This window comes from Sapajus apella, unplaced genomic scaffold, assembly GCF_009761245.1.
Source record: "Sapajus apella isolate SASKATOON/1434 unplaced genomic scaffold, GSC_monkey_1.0 scaffold96, whole genome shotgun sequence".
NCBI lineage: Eukaryota > Metazoa > Chordata > Mammalia > Primates > Cebidae > Sapajus > Sapajus apella.
The window spans coordinates 5239619-5257545 of NW_022437036.1; the positions used below are offsets into that span (position 1 = coordinate 5239619).

The 17927-nt window shown below is 51.1% G+C and overlaps 1 long non-coding RNA gene across 1 annotated transcript in view; it reads left to right on the top strand.

The window, feature by feature from the left end:
- Window positions 1-15814, top strand: part of LOC116535787 — a 30621-nt gene extending 14807 nt beyond the window's left edge. Inside the window, exon 2 of the long non-coding RNA XR_004262352.1 lies at window positions 13779-15814. This is a non-coding gene — a long non-coding RNA (uncharacterized LOC116535787). The remainder of the gene's footprint in view (window positions 1-13778) is intronic.
- Window positions 15815-17927: the final 2113 nt, after the last annotated feature.

Here is a 17927-nt window from a genome sequence, read left to right on the forward strand (position 1 = left end):
CACAACTCACCACTTGTCGAAGCAAATAAATTAATCAAGTCCATCTATTAATTACATTGGTCCTCTTTGCCTCCTTCCCTGGAGCTGTCTTGGAAATTACAAATGAAATTGGCTATTTCATTTGTGAATTGAGCCACTTCTATGATCAAGACACTATTCTAGGCATTGTGGGGAGATCGCAGTAATTGAGGAATTCCTGCCATCCAACAACACACACATTGATGTGAAATGCCCCCAGATATGAACACTAGATCGCTGACAGGTGTAGAGTAATACCTTCCAGCCCAGATAGACAGGGAGGGAAGTGACTTTGAGAATTTCTTTTGATTTTTAAAAGCCCATGAGAATTGGTTTCAATCCACTTGTTCCTAACCATGTGTCTACCACATGCAAAGCCATGTGCTGGTGGCTCTGGGGGAGACAGATGAATCATGGCTTTTCAGAAGGCTTGCAGGCTATTGTCATGGGTCCCATAGAGATCAACCCATTTTCCAAGATGAAACTCAATATAATGGATCGGTTCTGCTCTGCCTGGTGAGCGGGTATAATCACTCTTGAAGATATTTTTTGGACAATCATTGGAAAGGACTATTTTTGAAGATGAAGAGCTTTTCAAACTTTCCTTTGGATAGAAATGAATTCAGGGAGTTTGAAGCACTCCCCACCCCTCACTGTGGCAATCAGCCAGTAAGGCTCAACCCCACTGAGAATTTGGCATCGGCCCCTCCCGCCTGTTCCCTAGAGAGGACTGGGTACAATGCAGAAGCATTTGGCTCAGTTCTCTAGGGTGCTTTTTTGCTGTTATTCAGACTGCACTGATATCAATTGGCTCTCACCAGTAAAAATGGTGAAAACCTCGAGCTCCTGATTTTGAGATTTGGGGGGAATGCCATATAGAGCTAAAAGCAAACAATAGGGGAAAATAATCACCTTTTTGACATGACTGGTTTCTGTCCAGGCCATTGTTGGGATTACAATACTGTATTTGTGCCCTTCGTTTTTAAAGGGAGTAGGATCAGAAAGGAGCCTTCGTTTTGTGCGCAGAGATTGCTTGGAGCTGTCTTACCAGGAGCTGCCTTCCTTCCCCTCACTTCGTGCTCTATCGAGCTTCTCCTACAGCGCCTGTCTCCCTCTCTCTCTCCCTCTGCCACGGGAGGAGCAATTTCTAGACTCCTGATCCAACGGGAAGCATCTAGAAGCCCCCTTGCTCAGGCAAAGCATCAGCTTTGGGGTACAGGCCCTCTTGGACGTGGTGTCTTGTTTCTCTGCTGTGGCCCTGGAGCTTGATATTCTTGTGTTCCCCGATTCAGCCCCTGGACTCTGACACCCTGCCTTGCTTCATCCTGAGCTCCGGCTGTCTGCCTAGCCTGACTGACACTGAGCTTGTCTGGTTCTTTCCTGCAGCCAGCTGAGACATCATTGTCCCAGGACATCCCCAGTCCATGAGGTTCTAGCCCCAGATGTCTACTTCTGCCCTGCCCACCAGTAGCCAGTAGCCCTGCAGCCAGGGGGCTGTAGCTGAAAACACTGCTGATTGCAACGGACCACTGAGCTGTCAGAAAAGCTCTTGGCTCATAGCTTTGTCTTTTGTCCAGCTCTCCTGGACATTCAGTCTTTCCCCCAGCCCCCAGCCCTGACAGAGAGCCTCAAAGTTGTTTTCATCTCATCTGTTGAGGATCTGACTCACCCCTTCAGACTTGTGGGAGAGAGGGAGGGAGAGAGCATGCCTCGAGCCCAGAGGGGAGAAACCCTTAGTGGTGTCATGGTTCAGGCACACGTTCATAGAAATACTTTCAGCTCGAGCTCTTCAAAATATGATTAGACCAATTTTACATGTCTAGTTACATGAGGCTCTGGTAGATTGGGACTATTTCTATATGTGCAAAGTGAAGTGGAGAATTGAGGCAATTATCTTCAGGCAAATGAATCTGGGCACTGTAATCAGTCCATCCTGATAACTGGGGGGAAATCGGCCTCATTCACAGTAGCATTGCTTTGTCTTAAAGAGAATTCTAAGATAGTTGTTTGTTATTTTTGCTTGGCTTTATTTTTCCAAAAGACTGTCCAGTGAAGATCAGGCCTTGCCTTGTGCTGGTGTTAGGATGTGTGGCTCCCATAGGCCTCAGAATACTGTGAGTCAGTCAGGTGTGTGAGGGGCTGATCTGGATGGCTTGATAATCAGATCAATTCCCTGGCAGAGCATATCTTTTGCTTCCTTGAAGTGGATACTTTGTTTCCATGTCAGTATTTTCTTTTCACTCCTTCTTTCCTTGTTTATGAGAACCCTGAGGTGTTGGATGGAATGGTATGCAAGGTCACCTCCACTGCCAGGATGATAGGATTCCTAATAGGACCCATGACTGACATACATTGTGCATGATTCAATGTCATGGAACTCGGAAACTGAAAGGCAGGGCCTCTTGACGTCAGAAACAAGAACACATTGGAGTTTGGTGATTACTTCTGGACCCTCTCTTCCCTATCCATTGTTTGGCCAAAAGTCATCATAAATTGGGAGTCCTTCCCTTTGTTGGTCTAGAAGCTCCCTCATGAACTTCTTTCCCAGCTCTTCACCAAGGAGGGAGGGAAGAGGAGCATGAGAAGACTTTGCAGTTTTCCAAATGGCGGAGTTGGTTTGAGGCATGTGAGGACTTCTAATCAGATCCCAGCCCTTAAGCAACCATCTGTGTATTTAGGAAGCTTACGGCCCAGCAAGAAGTCCAGCAGTGCCTCCTGAGTTCCTGGGCACCTGGTGGACACGGTGCAGGATCCCTGGCAAAAGAACCACGCAGATCTTGCCTCCAGCTTCCTAGCTGACCAGGGACTATGCCCGGTGGCAGTGAGGGTGCTGACCAAGAGGTGATAGAGTGAGGTGCAGGATTTTGAGGAGCCCAGCCAGGCGGAAAGAACCTAAAATAAAGCTGGAGTTGGCAGTCAAGTTGGATTTTTTTTAAAATTTCACTTTCCACTTTTCTTGTAGTGGCTTCTTGATGGAAAGCCTTAGAAGCCGTAGAGTTTGGTCTGCACAGCTGCACTGAGTGCCCACGGTAGGTCCTCTGCTCTGGGGAATGCAGGCAGTGAATGCAGGCAGTGAGGGAGATCTGGAAATAATGCATCATCGCTCTAAGGAGGGTCTCATTATAATCTGAGCTAAGAACCCTGGAAAAGAAACATGCTCTTTTGTTTTTTTTTTTTCCCCCGCAAGTGTACAGCAGAGGAAGCCACCCTAGATTTGGGCAAGGCAGGGAATACTTTCCTGAAAAAGTGATACGTGCACACTTGAGGGAAGAACTGAAGGGTGAGCATGTGGCAGCAGTGGGGTGGGGCAGTTCCAAGCTGAGGAGTAGCTAGAGGGTGGTGCAGTTTCAAGCCAAGGAATAGTGTGTGGGCGAGCCCTCTGCTGGAAAGGAGCTGAGCCTGTTAGGGGAACTAACAGGTCAGCAGGGCTGGAGGACAGACATGAGTATGGAGGGGTAGGCAGGGGACTCTGGCCCCAGCAGGTCACACTGCAGTCTGTCCGTTGTCTTGAACAGCCATACACAATGGGAAGCCTTTGTCCTGATGGCCATGAGGGACTGAAATCAAGTTATGTATTTTAAAGATCTCTCTGGCCACCGAGTAGGAGGATGGAATTTGAGAGGAAGCTAGAGTGGATAGTAGCTGGATCTAGGGAGGTGGTTGGTTCTAGAAGTACATAAAGCTGAGGATAGTGAGAGTGGCTTTTAGAGTTATTTAGGAAGGTGACTTACAAGGCTTGGTGAAAACATGGATGTGGGGAATTGGCTGTGTCAGGATGACACCCAGGTGGAACTAGATGGAAGCCAGTACTTTCCACTGAGCTAGAGAAGCAGGGAAAGAGGCCATGAGTTCGGCCGTGTTGAGTGGGTTGGTGGGAGGTCAGGAGTTCTGCCTTTGGCTTGTTGAGTGGAAGGTACCTTTGGGCTGCAGATGGCAAGGTATCAGACAGGTAGAAAGATGTGCTAGGTCTTGGGCACAGTGGAGAGGCTGTCATAGAAGCAGAAAAGGTCTAGTGCTAAGTGGGAGACAAGAGAGGAGCACTCCAAATTGAGTTTCCAACCAAAGCCATTATCAACAAGAGTCATCCTGGAGCTGGAAGGCACTGGAGAGATAAGTCTCAGCCCTTTTGTTTTACAAGCAAGGAAACCGAGGGTTAGACAGGGAAGTGGGACCTGCTGGTTAGTGGTAAAACCACTCTTACACTGATTGTTTTCTAGTCCTAGTTCTGTCCCTGAATTTTTTACTACACCAAGTAGAGAATCTTCCTGTGGAGGGGAACATGAGCCAAGGACTCAGATGTCAACCCCCTTGATATGAGGTCTATTTTTTGTCAGCAACCAAATGGACAGCTCACAGCTTCACATTCTTTTCTCGATCACTTTAGAACTGACATTCCTCCGGCTCCTTATTAAAGAAAGAGCAAAGCAAGAGCTGGCTCGAAGTGGTTTGGAAGCTAGAAATAGACTATACCATGTCCTTAGTAATCATCTTGGCAAAGTCCACATGGCAGCCGGGAAGGGTTTGGCCAAAGCTAAAGCCAGTGTGACTTGGTGGCACTCTCTTTTTCGGTTGGTTGTTCCAAAAGCACCAGTTATTACTTAAAACTGGCCTCGAAAATGGGAGGATTAAGGTAAAAGAAAGGCAAGTTAATTTTTCTCAAGATTCTTTTCCAAGACGTCTATACTGTGAAACTGATGACATAGCAGCAGCTTCTCCCGGCCATGACATTTTTTTTTTTTTTTTTTTTTTTGGGACGGAGTTTCGCTCTTGTTACCCAGGCTGGAGTGCAATGTTGCGATCTCGGCTCACCGCAACCTCCGCCTCCTGGGTTCAGGCGATTCTCCTGCCTCAGCTTCCTGAGTAGCTGGGATTACAGGCACGCGCCACCATGCCCGGCTAATGTTTTGTATTTTTAGTAGAGACGGGGTTTCACCGTGTTGACCAGGATGGTCTCGATCTCTTGACCTCGTGATCCACCCGCCTCGGCCTCCCAAAGTGCTGGGATTACAGGCTTGAGCCACCGCGCCCGGCCAGCCATGACTTTTTAATGTTTAATTGCACATGCAATTATATGAATTACATGTATTATCTAATAGTTTTAAAACATTAGATAAAGCTATGGCTGATGTCTCTTCGATGACCCTGCACCAGCCAGTTTTCATACACCACCTCGCAAATCCCCTGGAGATTACCGACTTCACAAATAATGGGTTTCCATAGAGGATGTCATCTTTAAAAATGCAAACATAGCTGTGTTTTCAAACACGGCTTATCATGTGTTTCATTGGGCTTCACACTGCAGACTTTTCACGTATCTGCATACCTGCAGCCTGTTCCTGCTGGTTCCTGTAGGATCTGCTTTGTTATTTAACCGTCACCTCATGGTCTATGGGCTGAATGAAGACAGTCACTTCCTGGTCCACGGGCCGTCAGCTCTTTCCACTCTGTCCCTCTTAGAAACTGTACTGCAGACCATGTCGTGGCACACACCTCCATGTACTTGTCACAGGAGTTTCTCTGGAGGTGTATCAAGCAGTGGAATTGCTGCCCACAGGTCAACAGAGAACCTTGGCTACATTGCACTTCTCTACGAGGCAACCAGTGCGTCCCCACCAGCAGTGCCTGAGGATCTGTCTCCCATCCCAGAGGGTGGTGCTAGCACCACCCTATTCCTTCTGGTAGAAGAAACAGTAAGATTTGTAGCATCCCCAGACCCTCTGAATTAGGAGAGAGGGCCTGGAGCTGTTTTCCTGCTCTGCTTGTGGGGTTGGGTTTCTGAGGCCCATGACCTTGGCTTCGTCAATATTTTCTCTAGCCTGTCAAGAAAAGAATTTGAACTTCAGTAAAATATATCTCAGAAATTTGCCACAAGGAGAGGGCTAGGGGAAACCTAACTAAAAGATGTTAGAGAGGCCAAGCGTATCCCAGGTTCTGTGTCCAGTTTCTTTTAGTTGTTCATGAAGGTGACTGAGCTGTTTTAGAAATAACCTAGTCCAGCCAGGCGCAGTGGCTCACGCCTGTAATCCCAGCACTTTGGGAGGCCAAGGCGGGCAGATCACTTGAGGTCAAGAGTTTGAGACCAGCCTGGCCAACACGGTGAAATACCATCTCTACCAAGAATACAAAAAAAAAAAAAATTAGTGAGGCATGGTGGTGGGCACCTGTAATCCCAGCTACTAGGGATGCTGAGGCAGGAGAATTGCTTGAACCTGGGATTGTGCCACTATACTTGAGTGAGACTCTGTAAAAAAAAAAAAAACGGAAGGAAGGAAGGAAGGAGGGAGGGAGGCAGGGAGGGTGGGAAAGAAGGAAGGAAGAAAAAGGAAGGAAGGAAGGAAGGAAGGAGAGAAGGAAGGAAGGAAGGAAGGAAAAGTTCAAACCGCCATTGGTGAACTCTTAAGGTGCACTGATTACAAGGCATTTTTTCTCCCCCTCATCATTTGATCATTTTAAACCCAAATCTCCTCTTCTAATCCAGGATCTAGACAGTTTAAGTAGGGAAGGGCCTCAATTTAAAGAATGCTTCCTCCAGCCTTTGAGATTCAGGTCCCTGTTCCCCTTGGCCTCACCCCCCAACTCCTTGTGGGCATAGATGAATTGGTCATGGTGTATAACTAGGGTTCCCCTAAAATTTGTCATCCAGCCAGGACATTTTTAAGCATGAAAGGCAGTGCCAACCAGGGGGATGCTGGGATGACAGGCGCAGAGCAGGCTGTCTGGCCCCCAGCCCTCCCATCATGACAGCATCAATGTTGTTAATAGTAGTATGGACAACATTGCAAAAAACTGTACACGCTCAATAACATAACTATAAACATAATTAGTATTAATGTTATATTATTGTTAGCACTTTGCAAAGAGAAGTAACATCCCTTCTCCCATTATTTTTAAATAGACTTCAGTGAGCTGAAAGTTCTGCCATTGAGAGCACTTATTCAGTTGGGTGAACTATCTGCATGGAGGTGACATTTGCTCATCTTTCTTGCTGAAGTCATCGTCTAAAGGTAAGGAAAAAGAAAATGACACACTCTCAGAGACCTTTTCCTGGGGCTGCTGATTGGGAGACACGAGGCCTGTGGCCACCAGTTGTCAGTGGCTTTCTGCAGCAGCAGCAGCAGCAGCAAGGACTCTGGGCTTCCACGCTCCTTTCTCACCCATGCCAGGAGCAATGCAGCCTCTTCTAACAGGTCTGGGATGCTCGCAGCTCTGGGCCTTGAAGAGAGTAGAGGCCCATTCAGACTGGGGGCTGCTAGCCTAAAACCATCTAAGTGCAAAAGTACCTTAGAAATTAGAAGAAAAATTATAGTCCCTTAGGAATATCGAGTTCATTTTTGCTCAGACTTCAATCATTTTCACACCATCTTCACAGTTTTTGCCATATGCCTGTACTGAAACTGCACTTAACAGTTTTCTCTAGGTCAGCTATTTCTTTATGTAAATACGTTTGTTGTTAAAGGAAAATTATACAACTGCTATTTAAAGATTACCAGTGTCCCTGGATTCTGGTTAAGTATTTTAAAAATACACATGAAGCCAAGTGCATGCTCTGAAAAATGGCAGCGTGGCCCATGTCCCTCTGGGCGCGGCCCTGACCACCTCCTTGATCCTGTCCCTCATCCACCCAACCTCTTCACTGACCTGAGAAACGTTTGTCTGGACTCTAGGAGATGGTAAGAGAGGTGGTCTTATATGACACAAAGATTTCCCACCTTGGGGACTAATGAGGTTTTGCTGCCAGTGTCTACTCAGGTGCCTCTCAGCTGAGGAGTGGTAGGAAGAGTTCTCATTCCAACCAGCGGAAGCCTGTTGAGTTTCAACAGGGCTAAATTACTTGGGGCACATTTTCTTCCCATGACATTTGTTGTCTAATAATAAGTCCACAGATGGAGTTGTCTCGATCTGCCTTTACCATGACATTTGCTCCCACTTCACATGTTTATGTTTGCAGATGCAGCCAAGAAGCAGTCCGTAGAGCTGCCTCAAACCCCAGTGAGGTGAGCTCAGCCTCTTTTCACTTCCTGCTGGCACACTCTGAAGTGGCGTTCCAGCCAGAAGACCTCTGACAGCAGCCATGCGCTCACCTTTGTTCTCACTCTGGCTTTGCTGCAGATTGGGCCGGGGGAGCTGGGTCTGTTCTCCCGTCATGCTCTCTGTTCTTGATGGGATGCCAGAGAGTACAATGCTCCCATCAAGTTCAAAAGTAGGCAAAGCCAAGTAATGCATACATGATAAAATGTTTACAGCGAGCATGTGATAAAACCCAGCTTCTGCATTTGGTTCCTTGTGGCAGGGAAGACCACAGGAGTAGGAGAAAGACATTCTGGTAGATGAAGTTCCTGGCTGTGTTCTTTCTTGGGTTGGGCTGAAAGGTTCACAGGGGTTGCTGACAGTATTTTTAAATACTAAGCTTAAAGTATGTATTTGGAGTGCCGCCGTGGGTCAATGGTATGGGACAGCTGAAACCAACCCAGGGCATTTGGGGAATGGCGGACCTGCTGTGCTGTGGCAAGAGGAGGTTGTTTTGAGGCTGAGCTACCACTGACTGGTGTGGTGGGACTTTGCTCACCCTTCTTCTCTCTATACAAATTAAGAAACCTCAGAAGAGTTCTTAGCACATATTAGGCCCTCAGTAAATATTTGTTGAACAATTTTTCACATGTGTATTTTTAAACTTGTTGTTTTGGAAATTTTCAAGCACACCAAGGCAGAGAGGAGGCCAGCAAGCCCGGGAGTGCAGCTGCGCTGCCCATCAGCTTCTGCTTCTCTGGTTTCCTCTGTCACCTCCACCTTTTGTTCTGGAGGCTTCACAGCAAATCCCAGAAATCAAAGTGTTTCACCCCTGGCAGTTTTGGACAGTAGAGTGGGTTCTTCTGTTCTTTATGGGTTCTTTGGGGATATGTTCAAGGTGACTTCTTCCTCCCCAAAGAGAGCATGTCTAGAAAACGAAGACTCCTGTGTCTGTATGGCCCTTTGAGGGAGTTCCTCATTGCACAGATGTGTACTTGGCTGTGCGTTTGTGCTGGGCATTGTGCTGGACCCACGCGTCAGTGATGAGAAAGGAAGCCTCTGGCCTGGGGCCTCTGTGCTACTGTAGGCTGATGACGTGGTTAGGGGAGCGGACTCTTGCTCCTGTGAGCACTAGGAGTGTCCTAAAGTGACCACCCATCTTTTGAACCCCTTTCACCACTCCCGAGTTGATGATTGGTGATTTCCCCCATTGCCTAGGCAGAGTGGATATTTTCAGCAGACAGTACCCCAGGGGACTGCAGCCCTGCCCCTCTGACAGAAGGTACATTGGGAACATGCAGAGCACACATCAGGGTGATGTCAGTTGTCCCCATCCACATGGAAGACCTGGCCCCAGCCAGCTGCTGGGCCTCTTTGCACTGTATTAATAGCAAGGCCATGGGGCCCACTGGGGTCGGGAGACAGGGAGAGGACAGCTGTGACGGACATCACCCCATGCTCCAGGCATGTGCTTCCATCACAGGCGGACACTGATGGCCGCACCTTGACCTGCCGCTCCAAAGCCCCCCAGACCTTGCCAGCCTTCTTGTAGGGGCAGGAATTGGCTTGCACTGATGACCCATTTGACAAAGGAGCTGAATTACGAATGGCATGATTGGAATAGAGGGTTCCAGTGGTCCCGTGTTCAGGGTCAGTTTATGCTTTTATTGGATACACAGGCATGGGGGCCGAATGAGGCAGTGGTATTTAAACAGCTGGGGGGATTGGGTTCTATATGCCAAGGCTAGACAGAGAGTTTTAAATGTCACAGGCCAAATGGAAGCTCAGTTGGCAGCAGGATGGAGTGGCAGGGGGATTTGGAGGCCACTGCCTCGCTGTGGCTAGATATGGCCAGGAGAGCCGAGTGGGATTAGGGCCTGGGAAGAAGGCCAGCCTGTGGAGTGCCCGTGAAGAGGTAGCAGGAAGGGTCATATGAGTGAGCGCCAGGCGCCAGGGATGGCGGGCAGGAGCGCAGGTGCTGGGGCCAGGGGCAGGCAGAACTGTGTGAAAGCACCAAGGACAGGGCCAGAGGGGAGAGGTCAGAGCCCAGCCCTAGCTCAGGGGGACACGTAGGAGCAGAGCCGGTGGTTTAGAGCCCCATTCTGGCATCAGAGAGATGTGAGCACTAACCTCAGCACCTCAGTTTCCACCCCGGGACCTTTGGGTGACTGATATATCTGCCAAGGCAGTTTCCTAACTTCAGGGAAGGGGCCAGGAGAGGATTAAGTAAGAGCAAGCAGCACATGACACTCGGAAAGGTGATCGCCGCTATTATTAATAGTAAAAATTAATTGGTGACCAGCCACCATCGTGGAATGGAGCCGGAAGCTGCTCTCCAGGCCTGCTCCCACCCAAAGACAGTTTCAGCCACATAGGAGTTCCTTTAAGGATGAATGATGACAACCGCCAATGGTTAGGTGTCAGCAGATTTTACAGAAACCTTTGGCCATTTGACTTCTCCTGGCCTCATGGAGCCTCTAGTTTTCTGGGGTCTGCCTCTTCACGTCGGTAGACAACCATAGCTAGGGGACGGCTGCCCCCTGTTGGCCAGCAGCACATGCACCTGGCGCCTGCCACCACCTGTGCCTGTCACTCATCTCTGAGTGGGGCCTGGCCTCCCTAGGCATTGGCACTTGCTCCCTCCCTGCAGTACAGTGGAGCTATTATTATAAGAAACAAGGGTCATCATCAGAATTGGGCAGGGGCCCAGCAACTGCATTCTGGGTGGGGCCTTCTTGCCTTTGCTGTGACACTGGTCTGGGAGACCTGGGCTGATGGATGAGCATTGAGTGGCCAGGCCTGGGGAGGGGACGGCAAAGGAAAGCGGGCAGTGAGCTTCCACCAGAGGCCGGGCCAGGGCTGTGGAGCCAGCATGGCTGCCTGCTTTCCTCTTGGCAGGCCCCTTAGTAATCTGCACAGCGTACCACAGGGCTAGGGCAGTTACCATAGCAACATAACATCTGTGTGTCCCTGGGCCTCCCTCATTTTCGTTGAGGTGGGGATGCTTAGGAAAGCTGGAGGAAGCCCAGGCTGGTCTTAAACCTGGGCCTTGCTTTTCAGCACAAGGGATTCAAGGGAGGAAGGGAGTTTCTGTTGGGGCTTTTGTGGGCCTCAGACCCCTGTGTTCATCCCTATTTGTATTCAGAATTCCCTCATTTTCCTTGGTGGTTCAGAGTTTCTCTTGCTCATCCAGGCCTCAGAGAAGAATCCATGGTAGCTGTGACCATGATAGTTGTGACCATAGCTAGGCCTTAATTCCTTCAGGGCCGTCTACATGAAGGCTTAGAACATCCCCTCATCTTCTGAAGAAGTGCAAGTCTCTTCCTGTGGGCTTCCAGGAACCACTAGGGTTAACCTGTGCTCACATGGCCTGCCCTATGCTTAGGCTTCTTGGCACAGAGAATCCCTTTCTCTTAACTGATTTGTGGTGCCTACCCTGTTCTAGGCGTTAGAGGAATGTATTTATATACTCTTCATAGCAACCTCATGGCAAAACTGAGACACACCCAGGTCAAATAGCTTGCCCAAGGCCACATAGCAGGAAAGTCACGGAGTCTGGATTTGAACTCCAGTGGCTGGTCAGGCTCCGGAGGTCGCCTTTCAAACTCCTGCCCTCAAATGCTACCTGGAAAATGATGGGGCGATGGAGGGATCCGAGGTGATGCTCTAGTGAGTCAGGAGCCCACCAAGTCACAGGAGCTGGGGAAAGAGCACACTGGACAGAGGGGACAGCCTGTGGAAAGCCCCTGAGGTGGGAAAGAGCGGGCCATGAGCTATAGGGAAGCAGGAAACCAGTCTGGCTGCAGGAAGTGAGCAGGGGCCAGGGAAGGAGGTGAGTGGCTGAGGAGACTGCAGGGCAGCCCATGGCTGTGGCACTGAGGTCTGACTCCAAGTGCAGTGGGAAGCCCTGAGGCCTCTGAGCAGGGCCCTGCCAGCCTGAAGATCTCCCCAACTAGAAGATGGAATTCTTGTGGCAAGAGGAGGGCAGGGAGAGCAGGAACTGAGCTGAGCTGCCCCACATTGGGTAGCTGGGTTCTGTTCACTGAAGGGGGTCTAATATAGTTTGGCTCTGTGTCCCCACCCAGATCTCACGTGGAATTGTAACTCTCAAAATTCGCACGTGTCGTGGGAGGAACCCAGTGGGAGGTGATTAAAGTATGGGAGGGGCTTTTTCTTGTGCTATTCTCATGATAGTGAATCTCACGAGATCTGATGGTTTGAAAAAACAGGAGTTTGCCTGCACAAGCTCTCTCTCTTTGCCTGCTGCTATCCATGTAAGATGTGACTTGCTCCTCCTTGCGTTCCGCCATGATTGTGAGCCACCCCACCAGCCACATGGAACTTTAAGTCCAATTAAACCTCTTTCTTTTGTAAATTGCCCAGTTTCAGGTATGTTTTTACCAGCAGTGTGAAAACAAACTAATATAGGGTCCATCTGGGAGAGGCTGCCTTTCTCTGAGGCCTCTTGCTTGACAGTGTAGAGGAGGCTTGCTGGTGCTTCTGGAATCTTCCTTGGCCCTTTGGGACTCAGCCTGTAGTCAGAGCTCTTCCCTAGACCTTGGATGGGGCACCCTTGGAGAGCTTCCTGTGGTGGGTGTCTAGGTGCTGTGTGTGGCTCTGGAGATTTGGCCTCTGGTGCCTCCCTCCCCTCGTCGACCTGGTACTTCTGGAGGACTCAGCTCAGCCTCATCTTGGCAGCTAGGCCAGGAGGCAGGGCCTTGTGGGTTTCATGTTTTTATTTCTTGATAGGTGAGGAAATGAGCCCCATCTGTGTGGTTCAGTGGTCAGTGCCCAAGGCTGCATCTCCGGTTCCATGACAAAAACACCAGGTCAGGTGCATGAGTGGCTGGCGCTCACTGTGGCAACGCCACGAAGGCATCTCTTTGCCATTTTTGGTGCCCCCACTGGAGCAGGCATCTGAACTCTGGTGATTGAGAACCTAGGGGCTCTGGTGGGGCACAGAGTGCCCAAATCCCTCTCCACTGGATGGCATAGCTGCAGTGATCATACCGACCAGTGTTTGGCACCCCTTTCCCTGAGAGGGTCACCTGGGGTGGGGATGTGAGGACCCCTTTGCCTTGAGCACCTGTTGGACCTGAGGTTGGGTCTCAGCTGTTCTACCTCACAACTGAGGTTGTGGTCACCTGTGTGGGCCTGGGTTTTTTTGTCTGTGACAAAGGTTGGGACCAGAGGTAGATGGGTTCACCTGCTCTACCATTTCATGATGGGCTGGGTCGCAGGCTCACTTGCCTGGTTTCTGCTTGGGTTCCCGTTCCTTGCCCTGGCCCTGCAGGGTCCGTGGAGCACCACAGCCCAGCCTCCTTCCTCCTGCCAACCAGGGGACTGCAAAACAGGCTTCTCTAAGCCTGGCTTCTCGCACTCTGTTCTTGAGGGCCCTGAAGAAGTTGAATCTGGGTAAGATGGCGTGTCTCAGATCACACACAAAGGCCTTGGAGATTAGGACTCCACACCCATTTCATTGAAATCTGCTCTTCCCCATCAGAAAAAGGGCCACGTTTTCAAAACCATAACTGCCTTTCTCTTAAATCAACAATAAACAACAGCCTAAAATTTGCCCATAAAAGTAAGTTTCTCTGATGGCCGTTCTGGGCGTTGGAAGCAAGACATCAAGTTGAAGTGTGACCGAGGGGGATCACACCGCGGGTGAGTATGTGCACCTGGTTTTGTTTCTGTTATTAATCCTTTGCCCTGTTTTTCTCTTTCTTTTTATCCCAAACCTGTCTGCTTCCAAGGGTCCCTGGAGCCTTCTGCAGCTGTGCCTCTCCAGGGCTCTGCCTCATTAGTGCCATGTTCCTGGTTTGAAAACCATGGTACTTCAGCCTCTTCTAGATGGGAGTTAAACTTTGCCCTCTGAAGGAAAGATTTGATAAGCAGAGTGTTTGGTAAACAAGATCCTTGTGGAGGTAAGAACAGGACTCTGAGTCCACCGGCCCGGCTGCTCTGCAGGTTTCCGTATCACATCTTCCGCACATGTCCATTCAAGCTGGAGTTGGGCGTGTCTAGTTTTGAATAAAGGCCTATCAGGCCCTCTTCAGATGCACCTGCCAGTCAGAGCCTACTGTGGAGTCACCACTGGACTTCTTTAGAAATGGCTCGATTCATTTTTGGTGGTGACTGCACCACCCACAGGCACCTAAAATTGGAGGACTTTTGGTAGCTGATTACCACCAAATGTCCTCAGACAATACATGGGAGACTCCAAGCCAGTTGCCATTTAAAAAAAAAAAAAGGCGGCAGAGCATTGGTGGAGCAGACCCTTCTTACTGCTGCATACGAGACGATCCCATGGAATGCAGTCAGCCACAGGTTTATCCACATGTGCTCTGCAGTTAGATTTCTGGCCTTCCTCTTCCTGAGGAGGTCCCTAGAGAGAGCCAGTCTGAGGCCTGACCATTGTTCCTTCACTGGCAGCACTCAAGAGTAATCCTCAAAGACCTCCCCCTCCAGCCCTAGCTGGGTTCCTAACTTTCCAGCTATTTCATATCTTCTTTGTGAATGTTCCCAGGCAGAGTGGCCAGACCGATTCACACTGACAGTTCTCATCAGCCAGTCTCATCTTCCTAAAGAAATCCAGAATCAGCCACATGAAGCTGACGCTAGAGGCCCGTCAGCATTGGAGGACACGGGAGAAGCAGCTCAGGTCTTCAGCAGAAGCAGGGCAGTTCTCCCAGTGGTTTTCCTTGACTATGAGGAACTGGCCTGCCGCTTTGCTGGGGAGTGAGCTGCCAGCTCCTCTTTGATGTGCTATGTTTGTTGAGAACCAGGCAGGGGTGCTTCACCATGGCAGCACTTGAATTAGGCAATGGTTCATGGACTCTTCTCCGGGGGCCCCACATGAAACATCATTAGCACAGACCTGCCACTCAGATCAAGGTAGCCAGCAGAGCCAGCAGAGAATAGCCTTCAGAAGAAGAACGGCAAGGCCAGACGGCAGCGCGTGAGGCTAGGGCAGAGCTGTGATGAACTGTTGAAGGTGCCCTGAGCCTGCTGCCAAGGCCGCCTAGGAGCTGAGACAGAGATGGAGTGGCTGGGAGGCGAGTTTGATGTGCATGTTTGGGTAGAGGGCCTTGGCTGAGTACCACGTGAGCCCTTGTGCAGAGAGGGCCCGTGTCCATGGGTCTGGGGTCCACCAGAGGCCACTGAGATGGGGCAGGTCTGGGAGGGTGCAGGAGGGGAGATCCTGAGTAACATTGTGAAATTGGGTCCAACTTCGAGTGGAAGGTGAGAGAAAGGACCCTTCCGGAGGGCCCCCCCTCAATCCTGTTGTGCCTGATTCAGAGGGTTGGGTGGAGGCTCTCCCGAAGGGCTCTGGAGAACACCGCACCCACAGCCATGCCGGGAGTGGAGAGGGCAGTCGATGCAAGAGGGGCCTGTCATGTCACCTGCCGGGTCCCCTGGGGTGGCCGGGGAGTGGTAACCTCGCTGTGCCACTCCTCTGCCAGTCTCCCATGGGTCCCCACTGCTGGGATCTTCACTCACCCCCCAGCCTCAGCAGCAAGCACCTACAGGATGCAGTGCCAACCCCCCCATCCCCGTTCCCCTTCCTGAGGCTCCTTCCACCCTCACTGCCGCCTCCTTGGGAAGGCCTCCCCTCCTTCCCCCACCTCACAGCGTGCAGTGCCTGGGGCTTCTGCTGGGGGGCTCATCTGTTGCCCACCCCTGCTAGGCCAGGAGCTCCAGGGCAAGGCCATAGCTGCCTTGTGGTTTGTTCTGTTGCCCAGTTCGTTTCCACACATGGCACCCAGCAGGTGCCTAATAAACTTGTGTAGAAAGAGTGGTGGATGTTTGCTCTTTTATTTATTCTAAATAGAGCCCAGCTCTGCCTGCTAGAGTCCTCGAAGCAAGTGCAGTGTCTGACAGTCTTGGGTTGCTTCTGACCCATGGTGGCTGCCTGGGGGTCGTGCTGGAAACATGGCCATTCCCCGACTCCTTCGTGGAACCAGTTGTCCCCACTGTGATTGCTCTCACTGCAGATGGCCCTGCCTCATGGCATCAGAACAGCGGGGAGTTGCGGGCTCACCTTCCTGGCGCCTGCCTCCCTCACCAGACTAGACCACAAAGGGTAGGACTTTCTCACACACTCAGGACAGAGCAGGTCTCAGGTTCTTGCTGGATGGACCAATGGATAGGTGGATGGACAGAGCAAAAAGATGAAAAGACAAGAAAACGGGGGTGTGACAGGCAGGGTGGCCTGACCCTCCTTGTGTGGACAAGGCTTGGTGGGAGACACTGGGCATGGCTAGGAGGACTTGGGGTGCAAAGTGTCCCCACAGTTGTCCTGAGCACAGAAGCAAGGGTGAGCCTCCTTCCTGCTAGAGCCAGCAGAGTTTCCAAAATGAAGTCTGGACCCATAGGAGTAGTGGCGCTTCCCCCACTGCAAGAACGCCACTCAGAGTTGAAAATTCTGGGGGCTGAGGGACCCCTGAAGTCCATACTTGAGCCCTTCCACTAGCTGTGTCCTCCCTCAGGCAGGGGAAAGGGGGCCAGAGGGGAGCTTCCCCAGGGCCCTCTCTGCAGAGGCTGTGGGGCACATCCTGGCTCCTTGCTGGGTGCTGTCAGCAGAGGTGCCAGGATTCAGGCTCTCTGGGAGACAGCAGGCCAGGAAACCAGCAGCCCCTTTGCCCCCAGCCTAAGTCCCTTGAGTTATACCAGCCAGGCCCCGCAGCTGACCAGACAGAAAAGACCTTGGGAGAATGGGGTAAAAGGTGAGAGAGGTGAGGTAAAAGGGAGAATGAGGTGCTGGGAAAAGTTAGGAAGAGAGCAGAGAGGCCTTGGCTCCCGCAGGTGCCCACCCCAGAGGTGCAGGCCTTGGGCCACAGCTCAGGGCAGGGCGGGGGTGTGGGTGCCCCCTGCTTGTTCTGCTAAGGCCAGGACTTCAGCCCTTTCTTCTGAGCACTCCCCATGCCTGGGCTATGCCACAACACAGTTCATGGGTGCCCAGGAAGGGGAGATGAAGCCCCGCCCTCAGGCCCTGCAGCCCTCACTGCCCCCAGCCTTGCTGCAGGGTCGGGCCTCCCTTCTGCCACCCTGCCTGCCACTCACCCCTCTTTCGGGAAAACCCACTGTAATTCCCTTCCAAGGCTGACCTTCTGGTGGCTTCAGCCCCATTCCAGCTCCCCTTTCACCATGGGATCATTAGACACCGAGCCCTGCCAAGGGCCCAGCCACATGGAGGCGGAACACGGCAGCCACAGAAAGAGGGAAGAGCCCTTTCTGCATGGAGCTTGCTTCTGGAGGGAAGAGAAAGACCACCAGCAGGACATGACGTGGGCAGGGGAGCGGCAGGGGCTCTCCCGGGCTTCCCTCCTACCACCCCTGCACACCCCAGGCCTTCACCCCAGCACTGCTGACCTTCGGGTCTGGTTCCAGCTCTGGTGGGGGCCGTCCTGGGGATTGTGGGGTATTCAGCAGATTTCCCAAGCTAGATGCTAGGAGCCACCACCACCAGCACCAAAAGAAGATAGATGCCTTTGCCACATGGCTGGTTGCTCTCTGTAAACTGATCTAAACTGCTGTCCCAGGAAGATTGACATAGAGAAAGTTTGTGACTTTCCAAGGGTCCTGGTGATGTGAGGATGTGTAGCTTAATACAGTGTCTGTTGATGGAAGAAGCAAGAATTCTCTCCATAGGTGTGCAGAGGGTTAGTATATACACGTCTATTTCCTAGCTCTCCCCAGGAGCTCTGAGAGGACCTTGAAGCATGACACCACCAGGCCTTAACAGTAGTGCCATTCTCCAATCAAATGAACCAGGCTCTTGCTGAAAATAGCTTATTCTGGCCAAGCATGGTGGTGACTCATGCCTGTAATCCCAGCACTTTGAGAGGCTTGAGACGGGTGCCTCACTTGAAGCCAGGAGTTCGAGACCAGCCTGGCCAACA